Source organism: Gorilla gorilla, chromosome X (assembly GCF_029281585.2).
Source record: "Gorilla gorilla gorilla isolate KB3781 chromosome X, NHGRI_mGorGor1-v2.1_pri, whole genome shotgun sequence".
Lineage (NCBI taxonomy): Eukaryota > Metazoa > Chordata > Mammalia > Primates > Hominidae > Gorilla > Gorilla gorilla.
The window spans coordinates 88,688,309-88,698,527 of record NC_073247.2 but is presented as its reverse complement, the minus strand read 5'-3'; the positions used below and the strand labels follow the sequence as shown (position 1 = coordinate 88,698,527).

At 40.6% G+C, this 10,219-nt stretch overlaps 1 long non-coding RNA gene across 1 annotated transcript in view; it reads left to right on the top strand.

Moving 5' to 3' along the window:
* The first annotated feature begins 5,960 nt into the window (after positions 1–5,960).
* The window catches only part of LOC134757939 (uncharacterized), a 352,906-nt gene continuing 348,647 nt past the window's right edge, over positions 5,961–10,219 (top strand). The window contains exon 1 of the long non-coding RNA XR_010132596.1: positions 5,961–6,266. This is a non-coding gene — a long non-coding RNA (uncharacterized lncRNA). The remainder of the gene's footprint in view (positions 6,267–10,219) is intronic.

The following is a 10,219-nucleotide window of genomic DNA, read 5'->3' as shown; positions in this document are numbered from 1 at the left end:
CAAATCCCACATGTTTCTATTGCAGGAGGAGGTATCAAGTATCAATTGGCATCAAATCTACCTCACTATTTTAAGGGAGACTTGACAATAATTAATTTCAAGAAACACTTTATGAGCATTTATTCTGTTTTCGGTATATGGTAGGCCCATAGAATGCAGAGACTGAGAAAACAAAATTCTTGTCCTCAAGGGCTCACAGTCTAGTGGGCAACACTAGACACATATAGAAATAATCACAAGCCAATATAAGAAATGCTAATAGAAGAATGTGCTAAGTACCGTGAAAGTTCAGAAGAAGAGGAAATTAGTGTACAGAAAGAAACTTGCTTTGAAGAAGGCCAAAGCCCTCAGTTAACACAATTAAATTCCTGTGATAGAATTGTAGGCTTGCAGATGGGACACAAAGGAGAGAATGGAATGGGTATGTTTTTGGGGCCTTCCTTAAAATACCCTTGTACTACTCTGATTGGTTGCCAGCTTTGTGGTGGCCATGATTGTACTGCTACTCTCTGTCTGGGCTGGGTTCAGTGGGGCCCATGGTTTGTCTCAGCAAACTCTGCATTGATTTCTGCCAGGTCTGGTACAGGGTGTTGGATGCTGGAACAGCAGACTGAGTATTGCCATTTGTAGTTGTTCTGCCCATGCCTAGGGCTAAAGTGGGACAAGTCTCTGGGCTGTCAGAATTTATAGTAAGAATGGGACCTATCTAGCATCATTCTGCCTGCCAGAGGAAAGAGAACTGAACTAACGTTGATTGAATGTTTAATTTTTCATTTTAGTTCAGAGCAACACACACTTATGGATGGTTTCCTGTGTGTTAGGCATTTTATAAGGCACCACAGTTTTACCTTATAGTGGGAGAAACATTAGGTAAAGAAGTATCTGTAAATAAATAACCCACAGTGATATACCATACAGTAAAGATATATATAATGAGCTATGATACCCAAATAATGGAGCAATAAATTGTGTTTGGGGTTTAGAACATGCTTCAGTGGGGAATCAGCATTGGAACAGGGCTCTTATGGCTGAGTATACCAAGCATGGTGCTAGGTGCTTTAGGAAAGTAGCTTATTCAGGTTGCTTTGGTTGCAAATTACAGAAAACTCAAACTGATCAGAACAAAACAGAGGAATATTGGCTCATGTAACAGAAAAGTCCAGCGGTTGGACAGGTTTCGAGTATGGTTCAGTCATGACTCTGGCACCTTTCCTCTGTGATTCTCTTGATTCTGCCCTGCTTCGTATGTTGTCCTCGTTCTCAGGCTGAATTCCCTCAGGGTAATAAGAGAGAAACCAGTGGCAATTGGGGCTGATACTTTCTCTTTTATATTCAGTGAGATAAAAGACACTGCTTATCACACCAGAAAATAAAAGTGAACCTTGGTGATACAGAAAAACTAAAATTTAGAGTAAAATTATACTAACCATGGGGGATCTCCCAGGAATTAGTTCAAAAGCAGTTGAACAGTTGAAATAGCTTGGTGGGAATCCCAATTTCAGCTCCTGTTTCATATTTATTTAATTCTTAGTTTTAAATGGCATCCCTTTTATATACCTTTTATAGTATATGTATTGATTAAGAGACAAATAAATTTTGGATTTCTAGACTAGTAATACTATTTCCGTAACACAAACATCACTTGTCCTATCAAGGCATTCTTTACAGCCTGCGTATGCAATGAGCATGGTGTGCAAAGCTAATTATGGGAAAGCAGTATTATGAATGTTTTAGGAGTACAGTCCCTGGAGTCTGCCATATCTATGTTTTCATCTCTGCTTTGCCATCATTTAGATGTGTACATTGGACAAATTACTTTATCTTTTGGAGCTTTAGTTTCTTTATCTACAAAATGCAAACAATATTAAGACCTACCTCATAATGTTGGAGAATTACATGAGTAATCCATGTAATCCATACGGCAAATATTCCCAAAGTTTCTTGGTTCACCGTGCCCTTAGTGTTTTCGTATTTTTTTCACAGCATCCCTAAGCCAAAAGAAATATAGAAATATACAACAGCTCTGTTTATTGAGTAATTAGGTGGAAGAAGCTTAATAGTAGTAGTTCACAGGCATCCAACAGATGTTAATATGTTTCCCTCAAAAATTTAAAATATCTTGCAGTACCTCTGTAAATTGCTTATGGCACGCTGGGGTGCCTTGGTGACAAGTTTGGGAATAGAACATTGCCAGGCATGTAGGTGGGGTTAATTATGAGGTATTTATTACTATTATTGTGAAATGTCTATGATTATTATTAGAGGGGACCTGTGTACTGAAGAGATAGCTTATAGTTTGAATCAGATGTTGACTATCTCTGATGAAGAATGTCTTTCTGTTTGATAGTAATCCTTTCTAGTCCCAGGTATCTTCTAAGTCAGTAACAACTCGTCCCAGTTTGGGAGAGGGGAATATTTTCTATGGATACAGACAAGACAATTTCATTCCCAAGGCAGTACCATTTTCTAGCTTTGCCACCATCAAAATTTTCCCACCTTCCTAATTGCACTCATTAGCCTAAAGTTGCTCTTTCAGAAGAAACTTCTGTATGTTCAATAAAAAATTCTTCCCTTTGTCTCTGCCTGGTCTTTCCCACTGTGCTTTTCTTTACCCATCCTTCTCTTCCTCTCTCCATGTTCCTCTCAGTCAGTTTCTGAAACCTGGCCCCTGACCCCTCATGATGAAGGGAGGCTGGCTACTTAATTCAAGAAGAATAATTCATTGGACTCTGTTTTGAGTCTTACCTTGGCCTGTGAACCAGCAAGAACAGTGGGTACTGATAGTTCATTCCTGCACACCTCCTTCCTTTCTCCTAAGGGAACAGAGAGAAGCAATTTCAGCAGTGACTCCAGAAGGTGGCCTGTTGTCTTTGGCACCCTTGAGAGGCTGAGGGGAGTGGAGGTGGGGGATGTGCTGAATCTCTAACTCTTAGCAATTGAGGCCAAAAGATCTTTGACTTTTTCCTAGAGGCTAGAGGTGACTTCAGTTCTCTTTGGTTGTTTAGACTCACCAAAGGGAAATCTGATGTCTGAGGAATGAGAAGGAATAAAATAGCAAACCTGTCCATGCACTGTTGACTCTGGGCCTCCTTGGTGCTGCCCGGCAAAGGTTGGGAGCAGCTGGCTGGCTTTCAGCTCTGGCCGGCGGCATTTGCTTTGGCCATTGTGGGGAAAGAGCACTTTGTGGAAAGCCAGCCTTCCCAGCCAAGGGCCTATTTTCATCCTGAGTCTGTTGAGTCCAGCCTGAAGGCTGGGTCCAACATCAACAGAGGCCATGGAAAATGGGACTGGATACCTGGCAATCAGAACTGTGGGCTTTGTCTTTCTGACCACGACATTCATCCCTGAGCCTATGAAAGCAGGAATGATGGGGAGCCAGGGACTTTGTGGCATTAGGGCCAGAAAGAGCTATATGCTCTTTGTGTAGTCATTGTAGCCCAGGCCTGGCTGGGATACATCACTAGACCTCACCTCTTCACAGCCTACTTAGTTGAGAAAGGTGAGTGTGTAACGAGAGCAGACACAACTCCCAAAGTGCCTGAGGTTCCCTAAGTGGGGCCACCCTACACTGAGAGACCACTAAATCATTGGATCAATATCCTTCCCAACTAGCCAGATCCCATGGGAACACAGAAAAGTCTCAGTTATAATTCTTCTCCTCTGGGGTTTCAAGGTTTTTCTGGGGAAACAGGCCATTTTCACAAAGAGATACTTTCAATATTAGTAAGGGTATAAGTTAGGACCATGTGAGTGGTACAAAGAAGTCCTGAAGGAGTTCAGAGGAGGGCAAGAACCCTGGGGGAGGTGTGGTTGAATTGGGTCCTGAAAATGAGTAGGAATCAGAGGAAGATGTGACAAGATGTTCTTATCACATCTCTTATGCCTTCTAAAGCAGAAATCCTTTGAAATTGACCCAATATACATCTTTCATTTACTGTAGGAGCCTGACCTCCAACCAGATTGCGTTCAGACTAGGGTAGCTGTATTGAGATGGTTTTGAACCTGAGTGACCAGAATGACCTGAACTTCTCAAACCAGTGCAACTTGTATAGAACCAAGATAGAACTAGAATGATATCTAGAAGCATGAATCATCCTCATCAGGTCCTGCTTTTTCCCTGTCAATCGACCCTATCACAACCTGAAACTCAATAGTGGCTCTTCTCTTGCTTTCAGGATGGCCAAGAAAATGTATTTTGTGCTCAAGGTCTTTAACAGTCTGACCCAAACCTTCACTTCCAGCTGTTCTTTATTCTTAGAGACTCCCTCTCTCCACACAAGCTAAATCTCTTCCTTATCCCTTGGAGTCCATGGGAAATGACTTGAAGTTATTCAAGGTCTTGGAGGACCTTGGCACACGTCTCCTTCCTCCCTTTGAGGATTTGGGATTCTCTGTGAGGTCTCTTAACTCTCTGTCATATATCTACTATCCCCATTACATTCTTACTTAAGCAGAGTCCTGTTGAAAACTGCTATTTTGTTGCTTTAGATCTGTGGTCAGCAAACTTACTCTGGAAAGGGCCACATAGTAAAATACTTTGGGCTTTGAGAGCCATAATGTCTACTACCACTCAACTACTACTACCAAACTCTGCTATGGTAGCAAGAAAGCAGCCATAGATAATATGTAAATGAACGAGCATGGCTGTATTCCAACAAAACCTTATTCATGGACTGAAATTTCAATTTCATAAAATTTTTTATGTCACAAAATGTTATTCTTTTTTTATTTTTTTCAACTATTTAAAAATGTAAAAACCATTCTTAGCTCATGCTCTTTACAAAAATAGGCAGTGAGTTGGGTATGGCCTGTAAGCCCTAGTTTGCCAACCCCTGCTCTAGAAGACAGGATTCAGACTTCTGGGTGAAATCCATAGGGAAGAAATTTGGGGCTCACAATTTTTAAAAATGACTAGAGTTATAGGAAAATGGAATAGGTTGTCCAGGAACTACTACTTTTTCCAACTACTACTTTTTCACGTAAAGTATTCAAGCACCACTGGTTAGGGATGTCATAGGAGGACTCAGAAGTCTTATGTAGAACTGGGCTTGATGTTTTCTAAGTTTATAGGACTGTACTTTTGTCAAACTGTTGCTTCTTCCACATAGCCATCATTCGCCAATTACTTTACTGTCTCCCTTTTATTTTCGAAGGTCTATGAATTTGTCTTCTACTTCTCCCCACCTAGCATTTGATGTCATCATCTCACTTTGTTCCCCACTTTTTTCATTTATGTACATCTTATTTCCCTTCCAGAAACCCAGGGGTTAATGTCAAAAGGGGAAGGTTCATCCAGCAGCTGCCGCACTGTTGCCTAGCAACCATTAGGGGCAGCTGAGAATTACTGCACAAGCCTTTGTGGGAACATGGTCTGACCCAACCATCAGAGGGCAGAGTAAAGAACAAATGGTAATAATAATAATATATATAAATACGCTTTATTAAATATAAAAGCAGGATTTGATGCTGTCTTACAGAACACCATATTCTTGTTTACTTTTCCTATAAAGAATTTATGTTTGCTTTAAGAAATTTCAGCTTCTTTTTGCTCCCCTCTCTTTCACAGTGGTTTGGTCCTGCTACTTAGAACAGCATCCCTTAGTCATCAATCCTCCACAGGGGTCTGACTCTGTCTTACACACTACTAGACCCTTTACAATCTCACTCTTCCTCTTCTTTTCCTTCCCTCTCCCAGAGTGGTTTGATGGCTCCTTATCGAAAAGCATCCCCATTCAGCTCCATATGCATCTCAGTGGTTTGATCCTGTCTGGCGAGCATCAGCATCTTTCCTCCTCCTGTCTCACACCAGTGATTTGATCCCGCGTTATTGAGCATCAGTTTATTTTAGTCCCTCCCCCGGGGTCCACAGTAGTTTGATCCTACCTCTTGGACTATTAGGTCCTTTCTTATCCCCCCTCCAGCACCACCACCACAAATGGTATGATCCTTAGCATCAGGTCCTTTTTGTCCCCTCCTTGCTGGTCTTCTAAGCAGATTGAAGGAGCTTCATCTCATTCCTGGTTCATCCTGATTCCCTCAGTGGCTTGCTCCTGCATTAGTAATGTAAAACTGGCCCAAAAGGGTTTAAAATTGTCAGAAGTTGATCTTGATCAGTTCAAATATTTTTTGACAAAGAAAATCAGTTCTGGTCAGTTCAAATCTATTTTGACCAGTTTAAACCAATTCTGCAGAACTCGAGCCTGCGGTCGGTAAACGCAGGAAGATGGCTGAAGACTATGCTGATTCAAGCCAAAGCAAGGAATCAGGTACTTAACAGAAGTTGATACTCAGCTGAGAACCAGGATAGAAAACAGATCAAATAAGAAGACAGGAAAATACAGGGGCCACGGTTTGTTGAGGGGAGATTCAAAAGAGGCTAGTTGCTAGTTGCACCCAAAGTTGGGCTTTTTTTTTTTTTTTGTGAGATATGAGAGGCCATTTTGAGGAGGTAATGCAGAGTTTTGGGCTCTGCCTTGGTTTGTCTGGGAAGCAGTATGTGACCTCACAGCATCCAGTAATTTCATCTGGCTGGAGCTGAGACTAGGTTGTATGTGGCCCCAGTGATTCCTGGCTCTGCATGCCAGCTCCTGAAGGCATTCTTTGTGTCTGGTCTCACCTCAGGCCAAAGTTAACGGAATACCAAACCGTGAATGAAAACTTTTCCATCTTTTTAACTGTAGACGGTCATAATGCTGTGTAGCTGTTTAGGGATGCTATTTAGGGTAGAAGGAGGGATTGGTAAATCTTGAAGAAAAGAGCTAATTATAATAGGTAAGGCATGAAGTGAATGAGTCAGCTAATTAGAATTGAGTTGAGGAGTATACCTTGCGATGTTTTAGAGAGCTGTGTAAGAGAAAATGGTAGGCTTAGAACAGTATCTAATCTCTCATGTGCAAGACTGGCTATCTAGTTCCTTGTTGTTTGTGGGCTGAGGTAGAAATTGGTCTGCGTTATCTGGATTTCTCCCATGTGGTTGCCTTTCTGTCCTTTGTTGGGACTGCAATGTGAAGGGTAGGGGCTGACAAACATGGAGAATGAAGAATGAATTTTCATAGATTGCAGCATTTCTAATTTGTGCACAATCTCTGCAGTGAGACACTGGGCCAGATGCTTTGATAATGACTGACATAATGCTCCAAGATTGAAGGTGGGGTTGGAGCTCTGTTTGGTGCAATATATGTCAGCATCTTTTCTGCAGATGGATGAGGCTCTATGGCTGCATACCTGAAAGATTAAAAAGAAAGGTTCTTCAGCATGGCATAGAAACTTGGCTGCCTGGAAAGGAAACTTACTCTTTTGTGAGATAACTTGGGTTAGGAACTTGTGAGTTGAAAGATGTCTTTTAGGAAGATGGCTTCAGTTAGCCACTGCCTGTTTCTTGACAGGGAGGATGTCAGGCATTTTAATCAAGGCAGTTGAATGGCACTTCAAAATGCTGAGGTAGAAAACAGAGCAGATGATTTGGAGTCAGAGTAGAGAGGCTTTGACTCCTAGTTCTACTATTTGATATGTGGACTTTGAGCAAATTAACCTCACAGAGACTTGCTTTCCTTACCTGTAAAATAAAGTTAATATTATCTGTCCTAAAAGATAAGAAGCCTAGCGTTTCATGCCTTGTGGTGCAAAATAGCTGTTATTTAACTTTTTTTGATCAAACTAGATTGTGTGACACAGATAATTATTGTATACGTGTGGAGGAATAATACATAATTAAGTTTGATGAAGATAATTAATTTTTAATTTTCCAGCAGTGTTTCCCTCAAATGAAGCTACTTAACTGTTCTGATAAACAAAGGAGAAAGTGCTCATTGAAGTATTTATTATTATTATTAAATTTTATTATTATTATAACACCGCATGTTCTCACTCATAGGTGGGAATTGAACAATGAGAACACATGGACACAGGAAGGGGAACATCACACACTGGGGATCATTGAAGTATTTTATAAACCACAAAGCACAATATAGATGTGGGAAATTTTTGTTTTTATAATAATATGTCGATTACTATTAACGTGTCACTTAGAAAAGCCATAGCATACAATGTTTTCCAATGTTACAGACTTATAGATTTCTCTGGTTCCAGATTCAGTTCTTGTCCTACTTCAGCTTCCGCTTTTGGCCACCAGAAGTCCTGAGATATGACATACAAATCACAGTGACCCAAGGTGGGGTTTGGGAGATAGGGATATCATGATATGAGTGTGAACAGAGAGCTATGGGTATGAACAGGGTGGAGTATCACAATCTGTCCTGCAGCCATAGACATCTTGGAATTATCTTATTGCAAGGCAAATCTGGATTACCTTACCTGGATTCTGTCACCATTACTGAAAACAGCAGGATCAGGTAACGTTGCAACAGGAAGGGAAATGATGTGGGCCTTCAAGAATGTGGAGGTCTTGATTCTGCCATTCATAGTTGGGGCGATAGGGGGTGAATGGGAGTCAGACAATACAGTAGAGCCTCAGCTTGAAAAAATTAAATTTTAATATATTTGTGGCTATAACAGTCCCTCAGGGGCTGTGTCCTGTACTCAGATTTGTGGGCTGGGAAACGTGGCCTTTTTGGATATGGTCTTTTAACGAATAGATGCAGGTAGGTAATGACTATAGTTTTCTTACGTTGCAGAAAGGAACATGACAAAAATGTTTATTTTTATGACACCCTGGTGAACAAGATGGAGGAAACATAAGCTAGAACATTATTCCTTTAGTTGGAGTCTGAAAGGTTTTTTTTAAGTACTACTTATATTGAGCACTTATTACATACCAGGCATTGTGCTAAGTACTTTATATGTGTTAGTCATTTAGTCCTCATAACAGCCCTAGGAGTTGTATATTATTAGCTCCAACATACAGATGAAGAAACCATTTACAAAAGTTGCTAATTATTTATTCTATGTTTCCCTGGGGTAGGAATTCTTAAAAAGGGCAAGAGATGAGGGCACATTCTCTGAGAGATTTATCAGAGTCACTTGGATAAAGGTTTCTCCAAGCCACACAGGCTTTTCCCCTCATTTTAGTTTTCCTCTAAGGAGTCCTGCCCCTCCTTGGGTATTGCTGGTGTTTTGTGAGCTATTGTGATTAATGTAAATCGATGGTGGAAAGGTCTGTCAGGTATACTGAGGTAGGAGAAAATTGTGCTTCACTATTGCAAAGAGAAGTCCTTGGTGGTGAGCTGTAGGGCTCTGTACCTGACTTCGTCTTGGTTTCAACATTTTAATTAATGGCTTGGATGGAGATGCAAGAACAGTATACTCATTGAGTGTTAAGAGAGAACTGTAAAAGGGAGGGTAAATATATATGATGGGTGATAGAACCAGGAATCCAAGAATGTACTAAATTGCAAAGATGGTCCAAAAATAACAAAATAAATTTGATAAGAAAAAATGTGGTATCTTGCACCAGTTTCATAAAACAAATTAAAAATTAAAAAAATAGCAACTCTACAGGATGGGTCTATGTTTAATATGGCTGCCGAAAAAGTTAACGGAAATTGAGGCTGCATTAATAGTAGTATAGTATCTAGAATGCAGGAGGTGATTATTTCCTTTGTTGCTGAGTTTGTAGAACCATACCTCAAGTATTTTGCTCAGATATGGCAGTTATCTTTTAAAAAGGAACACAGACAAAATAGAGATTAAGAAGAGAAGCCTTGAGGGTGGAGTGGGGGCAGGCTTACTGTCTTCCAGTTTCTACAGGGTTGTCATGAGAAAGAGAATTTTATTTGTAAAGTTTGACTCCAAGAGACAGAATTAAGATTATTGGGTGGAAGTTACAACAGAGCTGATTGAAGATGAAATGGGCTGTGTTAAAAGGGACTGAGTTCCCTGTCACAGGAAGCATTTAAGCAGATGCTTGCTGACTACATGTTATGACTTTAAGTTTGCTATAAGAACTCAAATGCAGCCTGAATTGCTACAGTTAAGTAAATTAAGAATCACCATGAGTGGCATTTCTTCAGGTTTTTTTTTTTTTTTATCTTGCTCCATTGCCCAGGCTGGAGTGCAGTGGTGGCGTAATTATAGCTCAGTGCAGCCTTGAACTCCTGGGCTCGAGCTATCATCCTGCCTCAGCCTCCTGAGTAGCTGGGACTACAGGCACATGCCACCACACCTGGCTAAATGTTCTTTGGTTGATACGGGGGGCGATGATCAAAAAATGTATAGATTAGACCTTGATAATAACTAGTGAATCCAAGGAAACACTGGCATG